The sequence below is a fragment of the Triticum urartu genome, chromosome 5A (genome assembly GCF_056163025.1).
Source record: "Triticum urartu cultivar PI428250 chromosome 5A, HENAU_Tu73, whole genome shotgun sequence".
Taxonomy (NCBI): Eukaryota; Viridiplantae; Streptophyta; class Magnoliopsida; order Poales; family Poaceae; genus Triticum; species Triticum urartu.
The window spans coordinates 160,875,469-160,903,371 of record NC_141877.1 but is presented as its reverse complement, the minus strand read 5'-3'; positions in this window follow the sequence as shown (position 1 = coordinate 160,903,371).

Here is a 27,903-nt window from a genome sequence, read left to right as displayed (position 1 = left end):
TCCGCAAGGAAGACGAGGTGCAGGTCGACCGCAACCTTCTCCTTCGGAGCTATGGCACAAGTACAATGTGCGCTCCATCCCTATCCGCAAGGACGACGAGGTGCAGGTCGACTGCAACCTTCTCCTTCGGAGCTACGTCACAAGTACAATGTGCGCTCCATCCCTATATGCAAGGGCAGCGAGGTGCAGGTCGACTGCAGCCTTCCATCTCAGAGTTACAGCTCAAGCACAAGGATTATTCAGAGCAAAGAACAAAGTCCACTTGAAGGCAAAACGCAAAGCATATTCGGAAATAAACCAAATTCAGAAAATCCTAAAGTTCCAAGCAGCAAACCAAAAGTATTCGAGCACCAAGCCTGAAGGATTTTAACGGTTACAACAACCACTCAGCATTCTGAGGCAAATTTAAAGCAGATTCAAGTCTCATAAGTTTGTTCATTCGGCAGGAGGAGGGCTGGCAGGCTCGACGAATTCGTCCAGGTCGATCCCATCCGCGATCCGAGTGGCAGCAGTGATGAAAGTCTCCATGAAGGACTGGAAGTCATGCTTTTTGGTGTTAGCGACCTTGATCGTAGCCAGCTGGTCTTCACGAGCTTCCTTGCAGTGGACTCACACCAAGGACAGCGCCAGGTCAGCACCACACCGGGCGAAGGACTTCTTCCATTCCTGCACTCGGTCAGGGACCTCGTTGAGTCGAGCCATAAGGATTCTAGGTCATTTTGAAGCGTCGCTCTTGGCCAGAGCAATGGGTCGACTCGTGAGACTGCCTCCTTCAGGTGTGCGAGGTAGCTTGTGGCGCTGGCGACACGGGACTCCAGTCGGAGCACGTTCATTGCAGTTTCGTCGCAAACTGGAGAAGCGATAGGATCCAGACCCGTCTCGACCTTTCCAGTTTCCTCGCCAAAGTCTTGGCAGAATTCTACAGCCAAAAATTAGTGAATCGATCGGACAGGATCCGTTCGCAAGCATCAACACAGTCGGTTTAAAAGAAATACCTTCCAGCACAAGATAAAGCTTCTTGGCAAGAGTTCTCAGATAAGCCTCCGTGTCATTCCTCTTGTGGACCGCAGACTCCAGCTTTTCATTCAGGGTAATTTTGTCCTTCTTCAGATGACTCACCTCTCGGTTAGCCTCATTGAGACAGGACTTCAGCTTGGTCACCTCCCCTTCCAGTGCTTCGACTAAAGCCAGCTTCTGGTCTGCAAGGGCAGTTTTATCTCGGGCTTCCTTCTGTGCAGCGGAGAGGTCCGAGTCCTTCTCCAGAGCCAACCTCATTTTCTCTGCAAAAGAAGCAATCGGATCAGACAAGAGCTCGAAGAAATGTTTTGAAAAGACATTCGACAGGCAGTTACCTTCCATACCAGTAGCTTCGTCTTGAGCTTTCTTCAGATTCTGCTGGGCCAACTCCAAGTCAAGGTTGAGTTGCCTCTGCTTCTCCTCAAGTTCAGCAAACTTGGAAATGAGAGTACAAGACTTCTGCAGAAGGCAAAAGACGTATCAATCGACAAGATCAAAGGTTGTTCACGTCCGAGTGGATAAAACCTAAAGAAGTCACTTAAGTCCCCAGCCGTCTGCACGCAGTCGACTGTGGTCTCGGGGACTACACCCAGCAGGTGCACTTGGCGTGCCCCCGCTGATTCAGACCCCACTCGATCGGTCCGCCTGGATCGACTATAAAAAAACTGTTCAGACCCCAGTCGACCGCCAGCAGTCGACTGTGGTCTCGGGGTCTACACCCAGTGGGTGCACTTAGCGTGCCCCCACCGGTTCAGATCCCATTCGACCGGACCTCCCGGGTCGAGTGGAAGAAAAGAAAGGAAGGTAGAACTCAGACCCCAGTCGACTGCCAGCAGTCGACTGCGGTCTCGGGGACTACACCTAGTGGGTGCTCTTAGCGTGCCCCCACCGGTTCAGATCCTACTTGCCCAGACTGAGTGGAAGAACGCAACAACAAAACACCCAGTGGGTGCACTGATTCGACGCAAACAACATGAGATTGTACTAATTCGACGCAAACAACAGGAGATTGTATAGAATAAAATTTTTCGGGTAGCATATCCTGATAGAACAAGGGCAGTCGAAAAGTCTACTTACCTGGACATTGGCCCGGAGAGCAGCGCTGGCGTCGTAGGCAGCATGGCTATTCTCATGCACCGCTTTCATCCGCTACATCATCACGTCAGCCTGTCGGATGGCTTCCGCAACCGCTTCCAACTGGTTGTCTGGAATGGGTAGCTGGTGAAGAAGAGAGAAGACAACCCAGGTGCAGCAGCTCGAACCTCCGAGGCGTGAGATGGGGCGATTGAAGGAATCACCGGTACAGTCGACGGTGCGGGGTGCTCACTCAACAAGGATACAGCGAAGGTTATAGAGGCCCCGCCCGTGTCTTCAGATTGATAGACGGTTGGTGTTGTCATGGTCCCTGCTGAGACGCCTTACCAGTCGTCGCCTTTTTATTCTTCCTGGGCCTAGGAGCCACATCTTCATCATCATCTAGGAGATCAATGACGTTGGGCGGAGGTGCGGAGAAGATCAGTCGACTCTAAAGTAAACCGCTAGAATTCAATCGACCGAGTAGTCAAGAGCAAGATCATAAGAGTTTTTACCTGGGTTGGAGGTGACCGCGTCTTCCATCTTCTCGTCTCGGTACTGGAGAGAAGAGGTTCCTGATGTAGCAGCACCGCAAAGATCCACACCCAGTCGGTTATGTTCTGTTGCTCGAGTCGACGAAAAGAACAAGTCAGATGATTACACGGAGATGGTAGGGACGGTCACTTTGATCCTGGGCAAAGCCTTTGGCAGTTTGGAGGAGGTGGCTTTCGGTGCTTTTGGCGCTGGAGGTGGCACAACCTTGGGCTGCTTTGGAGCCTTCTCAATCAGCGGGGGGAAGACGTCCTAGGGCGCTTCGAAGACTGCCCAGTCGGCGCAGTCACCAGGTCCGGAGTGCTCGCCGGGTCGTGAGCGTGTTTGGATCTACTCTCCCTGCGAGGAGGCGAATCGACCTCTTCGTCATCAGTCGATTCGCCGCTCTCCTCGTCCTCCTCGTTATTCGAGTGCCACTTGCCGCTCTCGCCCCCACTCGCTCCTTCCTTGACGTCTTGCTCCTGCACTCCATTAGGCATCGAGTACATGTCAATGAGGGCCTGAAAAGACAACGGTCAAAATAAATTCAGTCGACCATCAACAAGGTGTCACACAGTGAATCGGAAAGATACTTGGTGAAACAGAATCACCCTCCTAGCCCCCGGGGGCTGTCTTTGTTGCTGGTGATTCCCATCAGCCACTTCTCCAAGATGTCCTCGCTGACGTACTCCGGGTGGATCTGAGTGGAGTCCTCGAGTCTAGAGTACATCCACATCGGATGATCACGGGCCTGAAGCGGTTGGATGCGTCGACCGAGAAAGACTTCCAGCAGGTCCATCCCAGTCACCCCATCGCGGAAGAGTTGGACGACCCGCTCGACCAGCACCTTGACCTACGCCTTCTCTTCTGGGACCACCTTCAGGGAGGAGGGCTTCTCCACTCGAGCTAGAGAAAAGGGAGGAAGTCCAGTCGACTGACCCGGGGTCGGCTAGTCCTTACAGTAAAACCAAGTCGAATGCCAGCCCCGGACCGAGTCGGGAAGGATCATTGCTGGGAAGGTGCTCTTGTTCCTCATATGGATCGTCGGGCCCTCGCACATCTGGATCATGTGCGTCCTCTCATCACTCGGATTGGCCTTTTGACCGACTGGGAGCGGCAGGTGAAGATGTGTTTGAAAAGACCCAGTGCGGTCGACAGCCCAAGAAATTTTCACACATTGACATGAAAGCAGCGAGATAGACTAAGGTGTTTGGAGTGAAGTGGTGGAGCTGAGCCCCAAACAAGTTCAAAAAGCCCCGAAAGAAAGGATGGGGAGGCAGAGAAAATCCGCGATCGACGTGGGTGGCGAGGAGAACGCACTCACCCTCCCTTGGCTGCGGCTCGGTCTCGTTCCCCGGGAGCCGCGCCGATTTGTGGGGGATCAGCCCCCCTCCACCAGGTCGTCGAGGTCGTCCTGGCTGATCGTTGATCGGATCCAGTCGCCCTGGATCCAGCCCGGCAGTAGGCCAGATCTCAACGAGGATCCGCCCCGTCTGGTCCACTTGCCCTTCGCCTTCGCGGTCGCGTTCTTCGCGTGCTCCAGCGCCACCGTCTTTTCTTTCCCCATGGCGGCGGATCGAGTTCGAGCGAGGGTTCGGTGATGAGGACAGAAGCAAGCGTGGCGGAGAGGCCGGGGGAAGAAGAAAAGAAAATGGGAGCGCACAGTGCAGAGACCCAGTCTGGTGCCTTTTATAAGGTCATTCCCTGAGTGACTGACTGGTAGGCCCAGACGATCTAAACAAATCCCGCAACAGTCGCGCGCGCAGTACGTGGCGAAAAAGGTGGCATGGAGATCGAGGAGATCTGCCTAATCTGTCCCGATTACCACGGCCTCGCCCGCCTGGCGCGCTTCCCGAAATTCGAATCCCGCAAAATCCGCGGAGAGCAGAGCAACTGGTCAGACTGAAAACATCCTCCACATTATCATACGGAATTTTACCGTGAAAGTTCACTCAACAAAAATTAAGAATGGACCAAGGCGACTGAAAAAGAAGTTGATGCCGTCTCCTCAGTTCATTGTTCCACAACAAGTTATACTCATAGCACAAAGAATGAGTCCGAAGTGTTCCCAACTCCTTCCTCACTCAAACCCTGGTCCATTCGGGGGCTAATGACGAAGCTATGTACCTACGGTAGGGTCATGGATCTGTCCAAGATACCCTCCCCAAGGACATCTCTAAAAGAACTAGAAGCAGTCTAAGAGAGATCATCATCCACTCGACCATGAAGCTATGTTCACTTGACAGATTCAAAGACACTCGACCATGCGATCAACCACTCGACCACCAAAAGATGTGAAGCCACTCACTCCGCAACGGTCGGGATTTAAGTCATAGCTTTAATAATCATTTATAGCACTTTACTCCAGACGTTACCAGTAACGCTCCTCCTTTATGAACATTGAACCCTGTGTAACGGAGGGAGCTGGGGTCCTGGCGCACTCTATATAAGCCACCCCCCTCCTCTGGGACAAGGGTTCGCACCTTTTGTAATTCACATGCATATATCCAGTCGACCTCCTCCGGGCTCCGAGACGTAGGGCTGTTACTTCCTCCGAGAAGGGCCTGAACTCGTAAAACTCGCGTGTACAACTCCTCCATAGCTAGGATCTTACCTCTACATTCCTACCACCCCTATTCTACTGTCAGGCTTAGAACCACGACAGGCCATATGTGGCCCAACGTCATATCGGGCCCATTAACGGCCCATGTAAAAATGACGATAATCTAGCCCGACCGAAGTTCCGGCCTGTTAAAGGCCCGTGTATTAGGTCGGTGCATTTACAGCCCGTCCGAATTTCGACCTGTCAAAGATCCGCATTGTAAATGGGCCACCATTTCGGCCTGCTAAGTCCGGTGGGTTATTTGGCACAATCAGGGCCCAATCTCACTTTCGGTCTATTAAAGGCCCATGTTTTTATGGGCTTGAGATATTTACACCTATAAACGGCCTATTTTTACTGAGGGCCCAAATTATGTCTAGGCATGTTAAAGGCCCACTATGGGAACAGGCCTACCAGAAAAATATGAAAGCTTATGCTGATTTAGGCCCAGATATTTTTAGTGGGCTACATGCCAATTTCGGCCCGTAATCGTTTTTAGCCCAATTGCAATGGGCCCGACGAATGTTGGCATGTTGGGCTCCTATGAAGCTTTCAGCCGAATACATTACTAAGATAAACCTACACTATACAAAAATAGCGTCGTAATTACTACAGCCTGAGGCAACATCATAAATGTTGTATCACAACAAAATAAATTCCAACCATACAACAAAAGGCCTATTGGCATAAAGTTTACAGTCCTTCCAGATAAAAGCACCATCAGATGTATAGAAGCACAGATCATTTGACCTGAGTGCTAATGTTTCAGGCTGTAGAATCTGATGGAGCAGCACGATCTCCACCTTTTTTCCACCATTGCTCTTTAACAATGAAGCGAATGTATGATAGTCTGGTTTCGAAACCATTCATATCTTGACGACATTTCTCAACCACTATTCTTGTTTTTCAAACAACGTCCATTAGGGATTGGACTTGTGTCTGGAGCATAGATATATCACTCTGTCTAGCAGGAATATTTTGTTGAGTAGGCGATTTGGACGAGGTTACCTTGACAACCAACCCACAATTACGCAGGAAGGTGCTTTTTGCACTGTTAGTGGAGAGATACCGACGCACTGCAGCAAGAGGTGACATTGTGCCTTTAGTAGCCTCGTCACCTTCAGGTGGTTGTGGCTGTTCAATCATTTGTTCCATAGCTTCCTGAAAGTTCGAACTTGTAGGTTAGTGTAGCAGATAAGTTACTAATGAGACAAAAACAAACAAAGTAGGTTAAACGTTTATACATAACTTATTTTGGTGAACTACTGTAATACATTAGCATGTATTGTAGTGCCAACTACATAATAAAATCACTTTGGGAACATATGTCCATGTAGCATGCCTACTGTATAGTCTATTTCCTCACATTCGTTGACATCTAAGGATAAAGAGACATGGTTTAAAGTAGGATGAACATAGTATGACATCATTCATATCATGGGCAAACAAATATAAAAAAGCAGGCTCTTTTATCATTGTGTGCAGACGTGAACATAACAACTAGATTACAGATCAAGACCAAAATAATATCCTTCATCTCTTTTAAACCATGTAAGGTGAAATGATACGTTAAGACAACTGTGAATAAAAGTGAATAGAGTAACTGACATTGGCTGCAAACCAAGTAGTAAATTGAACACATCACAGTACCAATCAGTTCAAGGCAGGAGGAGTAAGGACTTACAACAGCGGCTTGAACTGGTGTGCTCATGCCCTTCATCTTGCTGGTGTGGCAATCCTTGAAGATTTGCACTGCATTCGGTTCAGGTTCTTTTTGGTCCGCACGGGCTTTCCTCTGTATTTGGAACAAGTCAATATAGATACGATAATATGGCACAAAAAAAGAAGGAAGTAGCAGCTATTTACAAGAGCCTCGCAGTGTGCAATATAGCTATGAGATCCTGTTGCTTGTTGGAATTTCACTTTAGAACGGTTGGTTTTGTTCTTCAAACAGTTAGCCTAGAAGAAGATACACTTGTAAGGCACATACATAAATAGAACTTCAATATGTGGTCTGATCAAATACATATAGCCTACCTGATACTTTGGATCAGACCAGTGTTTAACGAGGGCTGTCCAGTCTTCATCTGTAATATATTCCACTGGAGATGTCTGGGCGATTTCATTGTTAGCCTTGCCTTCAAAGTGAGATTTTCTAAGGTGGTACCGATACTGTCGCAGAGCAGACTGAAAAACATGAGTGCATGCTTGTTTAGTTGCATCATCTTTCGGATCCAACTTGAACCTCATCTGTTGAAAAAAGAATGTGAGTCTTATTAGGAGGAAGCTAGAAAGTATGGGACAGAGCAAGACAATATTACTAATTGCGATGAATAACATTACTTACGGATAAATGGTCAAGGAAGGTGTTAAACTGGGTATTGTCTTTCTCATTCCTGTAATGGATCCACGTTGGGGGGATACGTGCATGACACCTAACGACAACTGCTGCCTCTGATACTAACTTGGCTGACTTTGTAGCATCACGTGGCCTTTTTAAACGTGCCTCAAAATGGATCTCCATTCTTCCTCCTTTAGATTTTGTTAATCTGTCAAGCATTATCCGTGATGTCTGTTTCCGCTTGTGCCGTGGTGCTAGTTCAACAACGAATATGGAAAGTGTTAGTGTACATCAAACTGTGAGAGTACATATAAAGGAGCATGCAACTGCAACTTGACTCGGTCAGGTACCGTCTTGGTGTTGATGCTCATGAGGTTCATCTGATCTTGCCAAGTCATGTTGTGTCAGTAGTGCTTCGGAAGTAGTGTTAAGTGTGAAGGCAGTTTGGGAACTGGCCAGTTCCGGAGCAAACGAACGATTAACTGGTTGAGATGCTGGTACAGTTGAAGCGGATGCTGCAGCTGGTGGAGCAGATGATACTGTGTTTATAGATTTAGCCGTTGGACTTGGACCTTCTACTGCACTATAAGTACCAGCAGAATCTCGACGGCGGAACCTTTTCCACTTCACCCTACGAGTAACAACACTCCCTACTATATTATTTTCCTTGCTCTTTTTTGACTTTGCCATGTCAAGATGTACCCACAACACAAAAGAATAAAATCACTCTTCAGAACTCATTGATGCATGATACAGACAAGCAATACTTTGATGTAAGACAACCGTATGAGGATGGAATATGTAAGAAAAACAGGACGGCATGACATATTCACAGCTACGATGTGCAAACTAAGCAGAAGGATTTTCAAGAAAAAAGAAGTAATGCAAGCTAGACACCATATGAAAGATGCAACCAATATTACTCTGCCAAGTTAAAAGTGTCTTGTCATAAGTGGCAATTCGAAAAATTAGAAGCAGTACAACATAGAAATCAATGTAAGATGCAACCACTATCAAACTGCCATGTTAAAAGCGTCCAATCATGAGTGACTAATGCGGGATACACAACAGCAGTACTTTGATGTAAGAACATGGTATGATAGATAGATGTAGTGTATTCTAGACACAGAAAGCCATGTCATATGCACATGTATAATGTATAAACTCAGCAGGTGCAATTTAATCACAATAGAAGAAATATAGGCTAGACAACATATGCAACATGAAACCAATTATCACACTGTCAACTTAGAGCAAGCACCTGCAATGGTGGAGTACGGGAGATGAACTCATCATGTAGACTTGGGACTTCAACTTCATTAGCAGTAGCAGTGGAAAATCTAGAGAGTCTCTGTTTGTGTAGGTGCGGAGGACCACCAACATCCCCTAACTTACTCTTTTCCTTCCTATTTTCTGATATTGCCTTATGAAGTCAAAACCACAAGAAGATGAATAAAATTAGCTCTGCATAACTGATTGATGCATGATACAGACTAACACTACTTTGATGTAAGGCAAGCGCAGGATAGGAGGATGGAATATATACCAAAAAAGATAGCGTTTCATATTCACACGTACGATAGGAGGATGTAATATGTATGAAAAAACAGTAAGCGGAAGGCATTTCAACAAAATTAGGAGAAATGAAAGCTAGGCACCATATGAACATGCAACCAATATCACTCTATGAGGTAAAAAGTGTCTCGTCGTAAGTGCCATTTCAAGAAATTAGAAGCAGTACAACCTAGAAGACAATGCAAGATGCAACCTACATCTTAGTCCCAAGTTAAATGTGTCTTATGGGTAAGTGATCGTTGCAGGTATAAGTTGTAAGCTACGCAGATGCAATTCAACATAATCAGAAGCAATACAAACTAGACATCATACGGAAAATGCAACCACGTATAATAGTTCCAAGTAAGAGCAAGCACCTGTGATGGTGGAGTAGGGGAGATGTGCTCATCATGTACACGTATGTTCTAGAAACAGGAACACGTGTCATATTCACAGGCATTATGTGTAAAGTAAGCAGATGCAATTCAAGTTAGAAGCAATACAAGCTAGAAATCATACGCAACATGCAACCACATATAATAGTGTCAAGTTAGAGCAAGCACCTGTGATGGTGGAGTAGGGGAGATGTGCTCATCATCTACACAACTACGTTGGCTGTCCAACCTTGTGTTGTCTTGCGAATCTTGTTGGGAGGATGGCGGAGTAGAATCTGTAGAGACCCCCTATGTGAGTTGCTCCGAAGGACCACCATCATCCACTACCGGACTAATTTCCTTCAGCTGTAATGATTTTGCATTGTGAAGTCAAACCGATAAGAAAAAGGAATAAAAATCGCTCTTCAGAACTTATTCTTGCATGATACTGATGAACACTACTCGGATGAAAGGCAAACACATGATGTGAGGATGGAATATGTATGAAAAACAGGATGGTGTGACATATTCACACCTATGATGTGGTAACTAAGCAGAAGGCATTTCAACAAATTAGAAGCACTGCAAGCTAGACACCATATGAAAGATGCAACCAATATCACTCTGCCAAGTTCAAACTGTATGGCGTTTCAACAAATTAGAAGCAGTACATGCTAGAAATCATATGCAAGACACAACCAATATCACAGTGGCGACTTAAAGGTGCCTTATCATAAGTAACTGATGCAGGATATGCAAGAATAGTAGTCTGATGGAGAAACAGGAACACATGTCATATTCACAGGCATTATGTGTAAAGTAAGCAGATGCAATTCAACAAAGTTAGAAGCAATACAAGCTAGACATCATACGCAACATGCAACCACATATAATAGTGCCAAGTTAGAGCAAGCACCTGTGATGGTGGAGTAAGGGAGACGTGCTCATCATCTACACAGCTACGTTGACTGTCTAGCCTTGCGTTGTCTTGCGAATCTTGTGGGGAGGATGGCGGAGTAGAATCTGTAGAGAACCTCCATTTCAGTTGCTCGGAAGGACCACCATCATCCAATGCCTTGCCAATTTCCTTCAGCTTTATTGATTTTGCATTGTGAGGTCATACCGACAAGAAAAAGGAATATCATTCGCTCTTTAGAACTCATTAATGCATGATACTGACGAACACTACTCTGATGAAAGGCAAAGTCATGATACGAGGATGGAATATGTACGAAAAAATGGACGGCTTGACATATTCACACCTATGATGTGGTAACTAAGCAGAAGGCACTTCAACAAATTAGAAACACTCCAAGACACCATATGGAAGGTGCAATCAATATCACTCTGTCAAGTTAAAACTGTCTCGTCATAGGTGGCGTTCGTCAAACTAGAAGCAATACATGCTAGAAATCATATTCAATACACAAACCAATATTACACTGCCAACTTAAAGGTGTCCCATCATAAGTGACTGATGCAGGATACACAAGAAGAGTAGTTTCATGTAAGAACATGGTGTGATAGACAGATATAGTATGTACCAAAAACAGGAAAGCGTGTCATATTCACATGTATCATGTGTAAGCTAAGCAGATGCAGTTTACACTAATTAGGAGCAATACGAGCTAGACGCCATATGCAACATTCAACCAGATATCACACTGCCAAGTTAGAGCAAGCACCTTGGATGGTGGAGTAGGGGAGCGGAGACTTGGACCTTGTAATGCAACATCAGTACAAGGAGAATCGGTGCAAATGCTCCATTTACGTTGCTGTAGAGGACCACCATCATCGCCTTCCTTACTCTTTTCCTTCCTCTTTCTTGATTTTGCCTTGTCAAGTCAAACCCACAAGAAAAAGGAATAAAATTTTCTCTTCAGAACTCATTGATGCATGATACCGACGAACACTACTTTCATGTAAGGCAGCCGCATGATAGGAGGATGGAATATGTATGAAAAACAGGACGGCGTGACATATTGACATGTATGATGTATAAAGTGTAAACTAAGCACAAGGTGCTTGAACTTGTTAGAATCGATGCAAGCTAGAAACCATATGAAAGATGCAACCAATATCACTCTGCCAAATTAAAAGGGTGCCCTAACAAATGTATTTGACCAAATTAGAAGCAATACATGGCAACAGGCTAGAAATAATATGCAATATGCAACGAATAAAGGTGACTCATCGTAAGTGATTGATGCAGGATACAGAAGAGAGGTAGTTTCATGTAAGAACAAGGTTAGCACATAGATGTAGTGTGTACCAAAAATAGGAAGGCATGTCATATTCACAGGTATAGTGTGTAAACTAAGCAGATGCAATTTACCCTAATTAGAAGCATTACAAGATAGACACCGTATGCAACATGCAACCACATATCACACTGCGAAGTTAGAGCAAGCACATGTGATGGTGGTGTAGGGGAAGTGCGGTCTTCAGGTACAGAGCTACGTTCAATATCTTCATTTAGGCTTGCTGTTTCTTGAGAATAATGCGGAGAGGATGAAATTGCATTCTTTATAAGAGTATTGCGTCTCATATTAACCCACGCGCGTGACTGTCTCATCATAAGCGATAGACGCAGGATACACAAGAACAATAGTTTGATGTAAGAACATGGTGTGATAGGCAGATGTAGTACATACCAAAAACAGGAAGGCGTGTCATATTCACATGTATAATGTGTAATCTAAGGAGATGCAATTTAACAAATTAGGAGCATTGATGAGGGATACACAAGAAAAGTAGTTTGATGTAAGAACATGGTTAATAGAAAGACGTAGTATGTACCAAAAACAGGAAGGCATGTCATATTCACAGGTATAATGTGTTAACTAAGCAGATGCAATCTACCCTAATTAGAAGAATTACAAGGTAGACACCATATGCAACATGCAACCACATATCACACTGCCAAGTAAGAGTAAGCACCTGTGATGGTGGTGTGGGGGAATTGCGGTGATCAACTAGAGAGCTATGTTGACTATCTTCATTTAGCCTTGCTGTTTCTTGAGAATCATGTGGGGAGGATGACACTGCACTCTTTAAATGAGTAGGGCGTCTCACAGTAACCCACTCGGGTGACTGTCTCATCATAAGTGATTGACGAGGGATACAAAAGAGCATTAGTTTGATGTACGAACATGGTTAATAGACATATGTAGTATGTATCAAAAACAGGAAGGCATGTCATTATCAAAGGTATAATGTGTAAAGTAAGCAGATGCTATTTAACCAAATTGGAAGCAATACAAGCTAGACACCATATGCAACATGCAACCACATTTGACAGCGCGAAGTTAAAGCAAGCACCTGGGATGGTTGTGTGTGGCAATTGAGATCATCAACTGCAGAGCTACGTTTACTGTCTCCAACTGCTGACACTGCACCCATTAGAGCGCTGAAACGCTTAGTGCTTATCTTCGAATTACACTGGAGCGACTTCTGTCTTTTCTTTTCCGCATTCATCAACACTGCGTCAGAGTCTGAAATACCCATGCATAAAAAAATAGTGTGAGTATGGGTGAAGTGTGTGCACAATTAGTACAGTGTAAAGGTAGCAGATAGCGGGTCAGTGAGAAATAAATGACGGGAGACATATGATAGCTCTACAACATGCATGGCACACTAAATTACTACATGATTCTATGAAAATAACAGTCGACTGAAAGAAAATAGGTCAGTCCATTTTTTCTCCACCATTCGATGTACAAAGAATGGGAAGATCGCCTTCATCTACCTCCAGCCAGTTAGTGTTGACGATCTTCCTCGAAATGCCAGCGACCACCGGCCAAGTATTCCTCCCCTACATGCGCCCTCCCCTCGACCTCACCGCACCGCCGTGCTTGGCACCGCCCCCGGCCATCCATTCAAGCCCCGCCGACCTCCAGATTGGGCGCAAGCAGCTCCTGCGCCCCACACCCCTGTGATAGACACCGATGCGCCGCTTCCCTGGGGAATAGGCGGACTAGGTGCTCCGCACGCCTAAGCGGGTGCTGCTTCTTTTAATTGTGGTTCGACTGACCCTGAATTGAAATCCATGCGGGCTACTGACCTCTAGCAAAGGTGAAATAGTAAAAGGGAGGAAACGTTGTGCATTTAGTATCATGAAGAAGATGCAGCAAGAAGTGCTCAACTAGTTTCTTTCGTGGGATGAATACGGTGTGAGCAGAGACGTAAGATTTGCACGAATAAGGATAGAGGAGTACCTCTTTCTGCTGGCAGTGCTGTGTCCTCCTTCTGTTTTTCCGACGATCTTCTTGTTGTTTGCCGAAAACCAGAAGTTGTGGAGGATGGTGCAGCCTTGGACGAACCCATGGCCAAGTTGTTGAGTGTGGTGCGGTGGCCGTCTGTCGGCGGCGGGGAAGCAGATCCGAGGCGGCGAACGATGACGTAGCGGGAACAACTCCGGTGGGGTGGACGGTTGCGATGGTGGAGCTGTAGTAGTGAGGCGCAGGACGGCGTGGTCGGAGTGGTTCTGGTACGGCGCACGTCGGCGTCGGCGTCGTGGAGGCAGCTCTGCCTCGGCTTCAGCTGCTAAGTCCTTGAGGGTGTTGTGGTTGCAGTTGCGTTGGACGACGACGTCGGGGTACCGGCTCCGGCATGATGGAGGAGGGTGGCGGTGGATTGGCCGCTATGGGGTGGAGGACGGAGGACCCTGGGGTTTCGCGGCTGGTGGAGAGGGCGTTTTCGCGCCCACGGTGTATGAATGGGGAAACGAAGGGAGGCGAGGAACTAAGGGGGAACAATGTTTCGGTTTGAGACGCGCTTGTTTGAAATTTGGGGAAAGTTACAAACTTTTCCCCCATCTAAAATTTCAGACATATTGCGGGTTGGGGGTAGGACAGTCATGTCAGGTGTCCCAAATGTGGGCGGGATAGATTTCGGCCGAGCGCATGGGTAGGCGCCCACGGCGTATGAATGCTTCTCAGAGGTGGTTGAGACTGGCGTCTTGGTGAAGTTACAAACCTACCCCACTTTAGACCTTTGGACATCGGGCCGATAGGCTACACGGGCCAGAGTCAGGATAGTAATTTCCTACCACCAAAACATTAGTCTCGCGCAGTTTCGGGTGACCAAAGGCCTATTTGGCACTTCGTTCAATATTTGGGAGCAGAAGCATTAACGTTTTCGGTTCTCTTGAATTGAACTTTCAAGATTTGTCAAACTTCACAAATCTTTACTCTTGAAAATCCTAAAGCTACGATTATTTTGGAATGTAGGGGGTACATTTGAATATACATTGTACACGAGTATATATTAAAAAATATGCAACTTACCTCAGTTCATGCATGGTTCCAGATATAATCTCCTTGGTTGCAAAAAAAGTTAGATATGCGTATGAATATATATAGCATGTTCAAACTCACAACAAAGATTGATGCCCCCTTTTACATCTGATTTACAAATGCCATTATCTCGGGTTCAAATAGATGAATGCACTTCCTATGAATTCAAATCTTCGAAACCCCCTTTATGTTGAATTCAACATGTATTCTATTTCGTAGCTAGCAATTTGGAATGTATCCATGCATGTGACAAATATATAAAGTGCTTCACACTAACAACATGGAGTGCACTAATTAATGTTTATATATGAATTGCAAAAGAATCCATTGCATGTATTTCAAACCGCTCTCACTCTATGGATCGATAATATGAAATAAACACATGCACATGCTAGAATTCAATAGAGTATGGGTGTTTGATAGACCGATTTTCGTCCATATGCAATTTGCAAAATTCATGATCTCATCCAAAAATAATAATGCCATTTATATTTTAATTTAATGCGTAGAACCGCCTTTTACACGCAGATGCACTATGCCTCGCCCCGTTCTCACAAACGCGTTATATATCTCTCTATCTAACGCATAAGTGCACATACTTTATATGCATCGGCATTTCTCTTCCACACATGCTCACAATCTCTCTCAGGGTGTCGGGGTGTCTCACGCACATGCTCTCTCTGTTTCTCTCTCTCTCTCTCTCTCTCTCTCTCTCTCTCTCTCTCTTTCTGACTACTATGTACCACTCTTTTCACTAATCTCAGTTGGAAAACACTATTTCTCTCACATGCATATATACACATGCACGGTCTCTACTAGCCCTCTATACGCACATATATGTGCCTATGTGTCTCCCGCACGCACATTATTTTAGGCCTCTCTCGCACACATTGCCCCCCGACACACCTCTCTCTTAGTAGTTCGCAGATATGATTTCATCATATCATTCGGTAGGATATCCCTGGCTGTTAGGCTGGATGGTAATATGAGGCAAAGTTTTACCCTAGTTTGGATCGGACCCTTGCAGTTGAAGAAAGAGCCTACTCCTGGTACTGTATATTAGTGAATACCAGGCATTGTGCGTGTGTGTATACTATCGACGAACTAGCCCCCAAGCTTGTATAACATACTAAGGGCCTAGGGTTACAAATCATATATAGTTGGCCTATCACCAGTGGGGATAGAGTCCTCCGCGACTCTGGTAGCTTCGTGTTGTACAAAAAATTGTGGATGTAGGTTCTACCAAAAGGCAATGACGCATGGGCCCTGCATTTTGATATACCCGGGGCCGCGTGAAATTTGCTACTCTACTCAAAACTAGTAAGGTACACATGTATTGAACACATGAGATTTCGAAACCAAATTATGAATAAATACACACTATAGCATGTAAAGCTTTGTGTCATATATGCATGATGTAGATGTTTGTTTAGTTCTTATAGTTCATCTCATTCAAAATCAATTAGTTTTATAAAAATGTTAAGATTCATGGGGTTGTGCATTGTAAATCATAAAGTAAAAAACGAATAATGGCAATTCATTTAGAAAAAATAATCAATTATGATACAGAAGATTGTAGAACAAAGGAGAAGTGCTTGTGTTTTGAGGTTTGTGCATTATGCTTAAGTTCAACCATGGAGTCTTCTAAATTGTACATGTGGCAGATCTGGTGGAATGTTGATGATATCCAACGGCCAGTAGTGCTCGGATTTTCCTAGCTCTGCACTGTCGGGTTAGCTTCATCCAGCGACCATCTTTCAAAGTTATTGGCACACTATATAGTTCTTGTGCCATAGTTGCATGTTTTGGAAAAAAGCTACTAGTGGGTTGTACTATCTATTTAGGAATAGAAGATGTATACATGGAAGTTGTAGGGAAATAGATGACATGGAACATCTCTATTCCTATGAGTAGGGATTGGAAAAGAGATGTCATTTGGTTCACATCATAGGAACTTTTCTGTTGAATCTAGAGATGACATGTATCTCAATTCCTATGAGGAGGGATTAGAAAAGAGATGTAATTTGGTTCATATCATAGGAACTTTTCTATTGAATATACGCTAATGTTCATTTTCCTTTGAAATTAAGGGAGTATAGGAATCCATTCATATGAACCAAGTGGCTCTAAAGCTATGGAAATGATATCATGTTTATTTCCTTTGAAATGTGGAGTATATGAATATATTCCTATGAACCAATTGGCTCTAAAGGAAAAAATCCTATGAAAATCATATCATATAGAGTTCCTATGATATTCCTCGACACTAAAGGATGCTTGAAATTGCTGCGGGTGATACGATGGTCTTTCTTTGTAGACTCCTCACCCATCTTTATAGTTACCTCTTGAAGATGAATGAAATGATATATACATGGTATTCTACATGTGCAATTTGGTACATGAAAACTTGGTAAAAGTTTGCAAGGTTCGAATTTTCAATAAAGCTATATGCATTGAATTTCGGAATGGAGGGAGGATACGGCAGTTGCTAACACTCACGTGGAAGATTTGTGTGTAGGAGGAGTGGCTGTTCTGTTAAATGACATGGAAAAACTGACATTGTCGGATGCCGATCTAATGGTTCTTACAGCGTTCGTCAGGAAAAGTCTTGTGGCGAACGTTTGTCGGATAATGATTTACGGACATATGCATTGCATTGATACGTGCCCCCTCTCTCTCATGCACACGCACCCTCACGAGTCACGACTCTCCCGAGTCCTCTCACACACTCGCACGTCGCACCCACCGTCTATCTGCAGGTAGACGTCACGCACATATGTGCTCTTCACACCCTACCCTCAGAACTTCTAAAAAACAAAAGACGGCGCGCACATTTTATTTTAGCTCACATGTCACACACTTATACTATTACTCTTGCAGCGAACATTCTTTGGGCATAGTATAGTGTACTATCACGAACAGAAGCGGTGCACGCACGCACTTGTTCTCTCACACTCACTCGCTGGTACACGTAGGAGAGCATTTTTTTGAAGCTGGTACAACAAAATCACTCCACTATATATAAAAGCAGGAGCCTTAGCGCTTGCTTTACTAGGGTTCTCTCGTTCACTCTCTCATGCTCTCCAGATCTAAGAAACACATAGGTGGCACACTCTCTATCAGCTCACGGCTGGTCACAAATCCGGCCGGACAACCTCGACCGGGGCAGGGTGTAGGTGCATCGTTCACGCTATCGTCGGCGGCGAGGGAGGAGACCAATGGCTGCCCGCGCATCCCGATCGGCGGCCGTGCCGTTCTCTCCGAGAGAGCGCCGGCTGGAGAGGGCCTCCGACCCCTTCTTCCTCCCTGTGGTATTGTGGCCAAGATGCGGCCTCCCGACGCCGTCTTTGCCACATGCCGACGACCCTCAGGTATATATTCCTTCGAAACCTGCCTTGCTCTACTGCCCCAGCTCCCTTCATGTGGATCCTTTTCTACTTCCGTCCTCTGTTCCAAATCCACCTAGACTTCTACTATTATTAGAAGTAAAGCTAGTTCATACAGTCGACTCAAAGCGTTGGTTCGAACAGGGAAGAAAGTGGGAAAGCTGTAGCATGAATCTAGGACTTGGTTCTAAGAGGAAATGGGGGAAAGTAGTAATATCTGTCACTGTTTAAATAACCGTATTTCGTATTTGCGCAAACAGGGATGTCTGTCTCCATATCGTTTCGGGATGTCTGTCTCCATATCGTTTCTATCCGCGCAATCAAAAGCACACACCTCAGTTTTAGTACAACTGTGCAAAATTAGATGGCTATCCCTCATTGCCCTCATCTAACCTCCCGTCCTCAAGGTATCCCTACATTGGTAGTAACTAAGGTAGAATGACCAACGCAATCTAAAAGAAGCTGATTCATATGTTTTACTTCCTAATTGCAGTGCAGGGACGAGCGGAAACAACTGCATCCTAGTCCAGAATGCACTTTCTACCAGTTCATCCATGGACCGAGGACTAGCTGGCACGGCTGGACGGTGGTTTTTTGGACAGGTGCACGGACAAGAGGCATTGTGGTCTGCTTATTTCTGCAAATGGCAGTGCTTAAATTTAGTGGAATGCACAAGCATTTCAGCTGGTCAGTACACTGCATGGTTCAGTTCAGCATTCCAGCTAAGACCACAATTATAATTGGTTATTCTGGAATGAGAGAACCTAACCCTGAATGGTGGCAACAAGAAAAAACAAGAGTGAACTCCATGAAATTTAAGCCTGCCGGGAGGCCCTTTGCTCAGAGAAGCCTTGCTTATTTTTTCCTGATTTGTAAACCTTCTCACAACTTTGTCTTTTGCTGTGAACTAGTATATGTTTGTTATGTTCTATGAATCGTTGAGATGTATAAAATTGCTTAACTTATGCTTTTCAAGTTTTTTATGAAGACGAGTTTAATGTGAGTGTTCCACATGAGCGCTGGACTAGCGTGTGAACGTTTGGAATTTATTACATTGTGGCCTCAATTAACTGCATGAACCACTGTAACAAGATACATAGTTGCTTATATGTCAGACAGCAGATTGTTGATTGTTAGCTGGTCGATAGCCTAGTGTTGAAGCGAGCTGAGCCAATGTGCTTTGTTTTGCACAACTGCTTACAAGTGGGGTAGCACCAACAGTGTTTACAAGTACTTATGTATACGTCGGCGCACGGTTCTCGAATGAGTGCTCTATTTCATCAAAACACACACTGCTCGTATGATAAACCATGATAACTTATGTCTTACCATGCCATATTCATGAAAAAACTAGTGAGGACGCATCTGTTTCGACAACAATTATGATGGTTCTCACATGATTCACGGGCACACAAAAGTAGCAGCAATTCCCATAGACGGATTCAAACAGAGTACTAGCCCCAGAGTGGTCGATAACAGGCATGGTTCGGATAATTAGACACAATCCAAACTACTATTAAACACTAGCTGGGGCAACTATTTCATGCCTCGATCTAATTTGGGCTGGACACAAGACGGACCTTGCCATGACCATCATCGAGGACGTCCCGCAGCAGCTCAATGCTATGAACCTTCATGAAGACAACCTTGTGGCCTTGCCACTGATAAACTTGTTTGTGGAGGCATGCCACGTCATCTTCCTACGTAAGCTTGACAAGAACAGTATGCCTCACAAACGAAGGAGTAGCTTTGAACTTCTTGTGCTTCAGTACACCCTGGACAACACGCCTGACAACAGTGAGGCTGGAATACAACTGTTCATTGGTGTAACCACAAATGGCTTCCAGGATCCAATAGCCTAAGAACTCTATTTTCCCAGTGCGTATATTCAGGTCGTCCGCCTCATAGCGAGTGACATGTACAACCACACAATCCTTGTCTGCATCAAGGCTCTAATTGAAACAGAAGCAAATTCTGAATTAATTTTCAGTATAAGAAACACAAATTATTTAAACCACTATGTATAGCATGGCATTGAAGCTAATAAAATTTTGCATTATTAATCACCACATACTTCCTTTTCTAAAAAATCACCACATACTTAGATGAAAAACCACAATCGAGATCGGCAAAGAAGGAAATCACCTTGGGCAGCTCAGCGGGGGGGGGGGGGGGGGGAGGGGGACACATCCTCGAAGGGGGAAAACTGCTCCTGCACTACCACGGGGGCTGTAACCTCAAACGGGGCATTGACCATCTCAGTAGTGGCCGTGAGCGTATCTGGGGTCGGCTCGGTGGTTGCCTCCATCTTCTTGGAGCTCTCTGTCTCGTGGGAATCAGCCTCCCGCGTCTGCTCCAATATCGGCAGATCTTTGCCTGGTTCTCCTTGGTCCATCATGAAACTGACGAATACTAGGAGACCACTGAAAGGAAAACACAATCGCAATGACAATGAAACAAAAAAGAGAGTGAGGGTCGGTTACTGCTTTGCAAAAGTTCTTTTTTTTCTCTGAACGAAAATATACCAACATCACGGATCCGCTTACCTTCCCTTCGTTCAGAGAGAAGAATAGTGGTAGATGCGAGTGTTGCATTTCTTGAAGACAGTGAGGGAGAAGGGGATTCAGCGAAGAGTGAAATGATGGTTGCGTCGTCCGTCAAACTTAGACTGCGGGAGGTGGGGTTTTGTGATACGATGGCTCGTTACTGCCGCGCTACGACCGGGGTGACTCTCCGCCTGCATACTGCCTTCTAATTTGGTGGATGGCATTTGGGCCCGCATGCTGCATGGCTCACATGTCGGTGAACAAAAGTATAACAGCATTCAGTAGAGGGAGACGTTTCAATGACCTAGGAGGAGCCAGAAGCAGTAGAGTGTCTCCACTGTACTAGTAGTAATTGTTTTTCTGGGTAGCTGTAGAGTGTCTCTAGTGTACTAGTAGTAATTGTTTCTCTGGGCCCAAGACAAAACAGCCCATCCACACAAGTAAATAGTTAAATCAATTCAAAAGCCCATATATTTATTGAATTGATGGATGGGTATGTCGAAGAGCAAAAAAAGGAGTTTCAGGTGGGCAAAAGAGCTTCTGAACGTGTCGGGCTTCTATTTACAACATATTGTGGTCATAATCCAGTAAATTTTACGACCCAGGATGTTCATTCTATGGACCTGACCGATCCATTTGACTCTGACTGCCGAAAACAGTGCTGGAGTTAGATGTTGTTGCCCTTTCCAATTTGTTTTTTTGTAAACCTGATGAACAATTAACCCTCGTGCTTTTGTACAGTTTGTAAGCTGGAATTAGATGTTCCTGCCCTTTTCAACTCAGCTGTGACTATCATATTTTCTTTGAAACAAGGAAAATGCTTGCCATTCATTTAATTTAGAGTGAAATATTGTAACAAATCCCAACCAAGGGAAATAACATCACTCTCACCGGCTGCTTGAGCTCACTGTGCATTATAGAAGCCAAGTGATTTGCCCCCACCAGCACCCACGAACTTATTTCGAACTAGCACATCAAATGGGTTGTAAATTTTCATAGGAAAGGCTGCATGACCATGACAGATTTGGATTCTGACATTTGGGACCCGCGAGGAAATAGCCTATCCAAGGTGGTGTCGACTTACTAGCCAGTCAACAAAGGATTCTTCCTACCAGACGTTGGATTGACATCCAACATCTGTCGTGTATCTTCTATCTCTTGTCTTCTTCTTCCTCCAGCTGCCCAAACCAAACCACCCCGTCGGCTCCGCCTGCTCCCGCCTCCCATGGCTGGCTGTGCCTCCGCCGCCCTACCGTACGTACCCTCCAACGTTGGCCAGTCCCTCCCTCTATTCCCCCACATGTCCTATTATTCTCCGGCGAAATCAGCCCCAACACGCACCCGCGCTCGAACCAGTCAACCCTCATACTCCCCTCCACCTGCGACTGGACCGGCGCATCTTCAACGGCTCATGTTCGTTCCATCCGAGGCCTCGCCGTTGTCCTCCGCCTTGCGACCTTGGTTCACTCGCCGTGCGTGGCGCGCTGCCCTCTTGCGTTGTCAATGTCGTCAACAACCGAGAGGAACAAGGAGACGACTGTACATGGAGAGGATGACAGTAGGGACCCACCAGCGTCATGGCAGTACGCAAGCAAGTGCCTCTATAGTACAAGCCGAAAAATATGGTTCCTCCTAATGGTTGGACATCTGGGGCTCACGCCATTGTCAACGTAGTCAATAAACGAGAGAATTACACTACGAGCGGCTGACACCAGGGACCCAGCAAGTTGCCTAGTTTTTTTGAGGAACCAGCAGCTGTTATTTATACTAGTTTTAGCGATGGATCAGGGTAACAACAGGGCTGTGCGGGGGCTGTGGCCCGTCTAGCCAGGGTTTTATTTATGTTTACCACATCATGAGCCCAGTTGTGTTTTTTTCTTGCTGAAAATGGCTAGCCTAGTTCTATTTTTTAAAAGAAATACCCAAACAAGGCCTACTTGCTTTGTCGGCCCTGCTGGGCTACAAATCTTTCAAGACGAGGAGAATTTCATTCGGTTTGCCCCGAAATGGGCTGTACATTTTTAAAACACATCAAAGGAATTAGTTTCAATTTTTTTTCATTACAAGATCTTAAATTCCATTGATTTTTATGCGTGCAATTATTTGGATTTTATGTTTATATAAATTATTATTCAAAATAGTTTGAATGTGAATCGACATTTCTGGATTAAAAAGAGTTGACCGCACCGAAATATGCAAAATTTCGTTTACTTTTTAACCATGGCCACAATATGGGGTGTAATGCTAATAAGAAGAGGATGGGCTCCAAAAAAATTCTTAAGAATTAGCAAATGGCCTGTACATTATTAGAAATAATGGCAGATGGGTTGTATGCTATTTTCCACAGATTTGAGGCTGACTTGTGCGCCTACTACAGGTTGACGCGTATGCTTTCATAAAAAAAGGTTGACGCACACGCAACACCATGTCAACTTAGTCAACACACGAGAGCAGTGACTGTTGGATGTCCATCCAACGGCCGTCGTGCTTCTTCAATCTCTGCTCTTCATGCTCCAGCCACTCAACCAAGAGCCGGTGGGACTGCCTGCTCCCTCCTCCCGCGGCCGGCTATGCTGCCCGCAGGCCTCACAGCCCCACCGTACTCCCATCGCTGGCCTAGACATCCCTCTACTCACCCACACATGTTGTTATTCTCCGGCGATGGCAGATGAACCAGTAAACCCTCCTACTCCTCCGCGTGGGAAACAACTGCCGAGTATTCCCTGGCTCTGTGTCGTTCCCTTCCTAGGCCTCGCAGTCGTCCACCGCCCTGGTGCTCTCGGCGCGGCCTAGTCAACATGGTCAATGAACGACATCCATCGGAAGTGGGCTGTACATGGTGAGGCTGACAGCTGGGTCCACGGCCGCACGCAAGGAAATGCCTCCTTATTACGCGCAAAATAATGATTCCTCCACCTAACAGCTAGGACCCACAGGAAGGGCCTCTGTATTTCGCGAAAAAACGTTCACCCCGCTGACAGGTCGGACCCACCAGCTATATCTTCACACACAGGGAAGTGCCTCCTTATTACGCCCAAAGAAATGAATACCCCCTGCTAGCTGGGACCCACCATATTGTTGGGCTGACTTGTGGGCCTACTAAGTTGACGGGGACAGAGGGCTTTGTCAACTTAGTCAATACTCCAGTGACCGTATGATGTCCATCCAACGGCCATAGTGCTTCTTCAACCTCTGGTCTTCTTGCTCCAGCCGCCCAAAGCAGCGCCGGTCGTGCCGCCTGTTCCTGCCTCCCGTGGCCGGCTGTGCTACCGCAGAGGCCTCACCGCCCCCATACTATTCCCACCACTGGCCAGGCCATCCCTCCACTGACCCACACCCCCTGTTATTCTATGGCACGACAGCCTCACACCGCAGCTGAAACAGTGAACGCTCGTACTCCTCTCCACGTGGGCATCCACTACCGCGTCTTGGCCGGCTCCGCGTCGTCCCCTTCCTAGGCCTCGCTGTCGTCCACCACCGTGGTGCTCTTGGTGCGGCGTGGTCAATGTGGTCAATGACCGACTTCCATCGGAAGAGTACTATACATGGAGAGGCTGACAGCTGGGTCCATGGTAGCCGCAAGGAAGTGCCTCCTTATTACGCAGAAAATAATTATTCCTCCACCTGACAGCGGGACCCACCGGACGGGCCACCAGTATTTTGCGAAAAAAATCGTTTCCCCCTGACTGCTGGGACCCACCGGACGGGCCACCGTATTTCGTGAAAAAACGTTCCCCCCGCTGTCAGCTCGGACCCACCGGAAGTGCCTCCTTATTACGCACAAAAAAAGAATACTCCCCCGGCTAGCTGGAACCCACCTTGGTGGGAGGCTGACTTGTGGGCCTACTAAGTTGACGGGGACGAAGGGCTTTGTCAACTTAGTCAATATGAACGATTCTAGCTCCAGTGACTGTACGATGTCCATCCAACGGCCGTAGTGCTTCTTCAACCTCTGGTCTTCTTGCTCCAGCCGCCCAAAGCAGCGCTGGTCATGTCGCATGCTCCTGCCTCCAGTGGCCGGCTGTGCTGCAGCAGAGGCCTCACCGCCCCCTACTATTCCCACCGCTGGCCAGGCCCTACGGCGACGACAGCCTCACGCCGCAGCTGAACCAGTGAACCCTCGTAGTCCTCTCCGCGCGGGCTTCCACTGCCGCGTCTTCCCCGGCTCCGCGTCGTCCCCTTCCTAGGCCTCGCCGTCGTCCACCACCGTGGTGCTCTCCGCGCGGCGTGGTCAACGTGGTCAAGGAACGACTTCCATCGGAAGAGTACTGTACGTGGAGAGGCTGACAGCTGGGTCCACGGCCACAGCCCAGTTTTTTTTGTGATTTGCCAAGTAAGTCACTTTGTCAAGCCTGTTGGGCTGCAAATCTTTCAAGACGAGGAGAGCTTTCATTCGGCTGGCCGAGAAAATGGCCCATCAGTAATGAGAAATGGGCTGTACATTTTTAAAACACATCAAACCGGCAATTAGTTTCAAATATATTTTTTTTCATTTCAAGATTTTCAATTACATTAATTTTTATGCGTGGAGAATTTGTTGGATTTTATATTGATATACATTTATTTTTAAAATCAGTTTCAATGTGAGTCGAAATTTCGGGATTAAAAACAGTTCGGACCGCACTGAAATATGCAAAATTTCGTATAATTTTTTAACCGTGGCCACAATATGGGCTGTAATGCTAACAAAAAGAATATGGGCTCCAAAAAACCCTTAAGAATTAGCAAATGGGCTGTAAATTATTAGAAATAATGGCAGATGGGCTGTATGCTGTTTTCCACAGATTTGAGGCTTTCCTAAAAAAGGTTGACGCACAAGCACTAACTGTTGGATGTCCATCCAATGGCCGTCGTGCTTCTTCAATCACTGCTCTTCCTGCTCCAGCCGCTCAAACAAGTGCCGGCGGGACTGCCTGCTCGCTCCTCCCCACGGCCGGCTGTGCTGCCGCACAGGCCTCACCGCCCCACCGTACTCCCATCGCTGGCCTAGGAATCCCTCTACTCACCCACACCTGCTATTAATCTCCGGCGATGGCAGACGAACCAGTTAACCCCCGTACAGTCGTACTCCCCTCCCCGTGGGAAACAACTGCCGAGTCTTCCCTGCCTCTGTGTCGTCCCCTTCTTAGGCCTCGTCGTCGTCCACCGCCGTGGTGCCCTCGGTGTGGCGTGGTCAATGTGGTCAACGACCGACTTCCATCGGAAGAGTACTGTGCGTGGAGACACTGACAGCTGGGTCCACGGCCGCAGCAAGGAAGTGCCTCCTTATTACGCGCAAAATAATTATTCCTCCACCTGACAGCGAGGACCCACCGGACGGGCCACCGTATTCCGCGAAAAAAACATTTTCCCCCCTGACTGCTGGGACCCACCAGCTACACCTTCGCACACAAGGAAGTGCGTCTGGAAAAAAACGATTCGCCCCCCTGACTGCTGGGACCCACCAGCTACATCTTCGCACGCAAGGAAGTGCCTAACAGTCGGGACCCACCTGGTCGAAGCGTACGTAGCGTTGTCATTCTGGTCGTGAACGTGTATGTACATATATACTGGTGGAGGTAGAGGCGCGCACGTGTCGTAGTAGAGACGCGCACGTAGCATGTACACGTACGTACATCGGCTAGGGTGCAAGAAAGAAAATACGACTCTGCAAAAAAATACGGTCACGTATGTGTACATACGGGCGGGGTCTCGAACGCCTACTCGCGCATACGTATGGCCAGGGCTCGTTGACATGGCTGGGTCGGAATGGAGAAACAACGTCGTCGTCGTGTTCATGGGGAGATAACGGAATGCGTCGTGTTCATGGGGAGGCAACAGAATGTGTCGTGTTCATCAGGAGGCAACGGAACGCGTGGGAGCCAACCGGCTGGGTCGGAACGGAATGCGTGGTCGTGTTCATCGGGAGGGCTTGGACGGAACAGGCGATGGAAACGAGGCCTAGCGTACCGCAGAACGGAGGAAACGACCTTGTGTTCGACCAACCACGTTTGAAACGGGATCCTGTTCATCGGGAGGGGTCTGGCGTACCGCAAAACGGACGAAACGGACCTCCTACGGTCGAAACGGGGGTCCTGTTGATCGGGAGGGCTGTGGCGTACCGCAAAACAGATGAAACGGACTTGTGTTGGAGCGCTATGGTCAAAACGGGGGTCCTGTTCATCAGGAGAGGTGTGGCATACCGCAAAACAGGACTCCACGGGATACTGTTCATCTCCACCGTCGACCTCCTCCAGCCTCCACATGCTCCTGTTCATCCAGCCTCCACCGCGCACTACCTCACCGGCTACTGTTCAACCACCCCTCCATCATCTACTGTTCATCCAGCCCTCCACACCACAGGGTCCTGTTCAACCACCCCTCCACGGGCACCCCTTCACCGTCTACTGTTCATCCAGCCCTCCACATCACGGGGTCCTGTTCATCTAGAGGCAACGCCACCGCTCACTGTTCATCCAACCCCCCCCCCCCCCGCAACGCTCACTGTTCATCCCAGAGGCAGCATCGATCGGCTTCAGTTAGCAGCAGTAGCGAAAGAATCGCTCGATCGGGTTGAGTTAACAGCCATCGATCGATCGCTCGGGTTCAGTAACGTGTAGCCTGCAGTGCAATCGCTCGGGTTCAGCTAGAGCCCAACGCCTTGGTCGGGTTTAGTTAGAGCCAACGCCTCACACGCACGCGCGTACGTGTACGAGAGAAACGCGCATCGCTCGGCCCCCGACCTCCCACCGTAACCGGGAACTCCCCGAAATTTTCCTCGCCCTCGCTTCTACCACGATTTTTTCCGTCATGGACGGCCCAAAGAATGTCATGCAGCTGCGTCTCTGGCCCGCCCAGGACGAAAAGCCAATTTTCTGTCATGATTTTTTGTCATAGAAGTAGGAACCCACCACATCTATGATGATACCGGGTTTTGTCACAATTATCGTCATAGAAGTGTCATATGTATGATAGAAAAAAAATTGTTCGGCCCAAAATGTCACGCATGTGTCTTTTTTTTGTAGTGATAGCATGCCAAGTTTCATGAATTTCAGATGAGTTTTGGATTTACTAGAATTTAAAAACCAGGTATTTCAATGTTTGTGGCTGAGTGACAGTGGCAGGGTGTTTGACATTCATTCCCGTTTCTTGCATGGGACCTAAGCATGCACCCAAGGACACAAATTTGATTTTTCAACCCA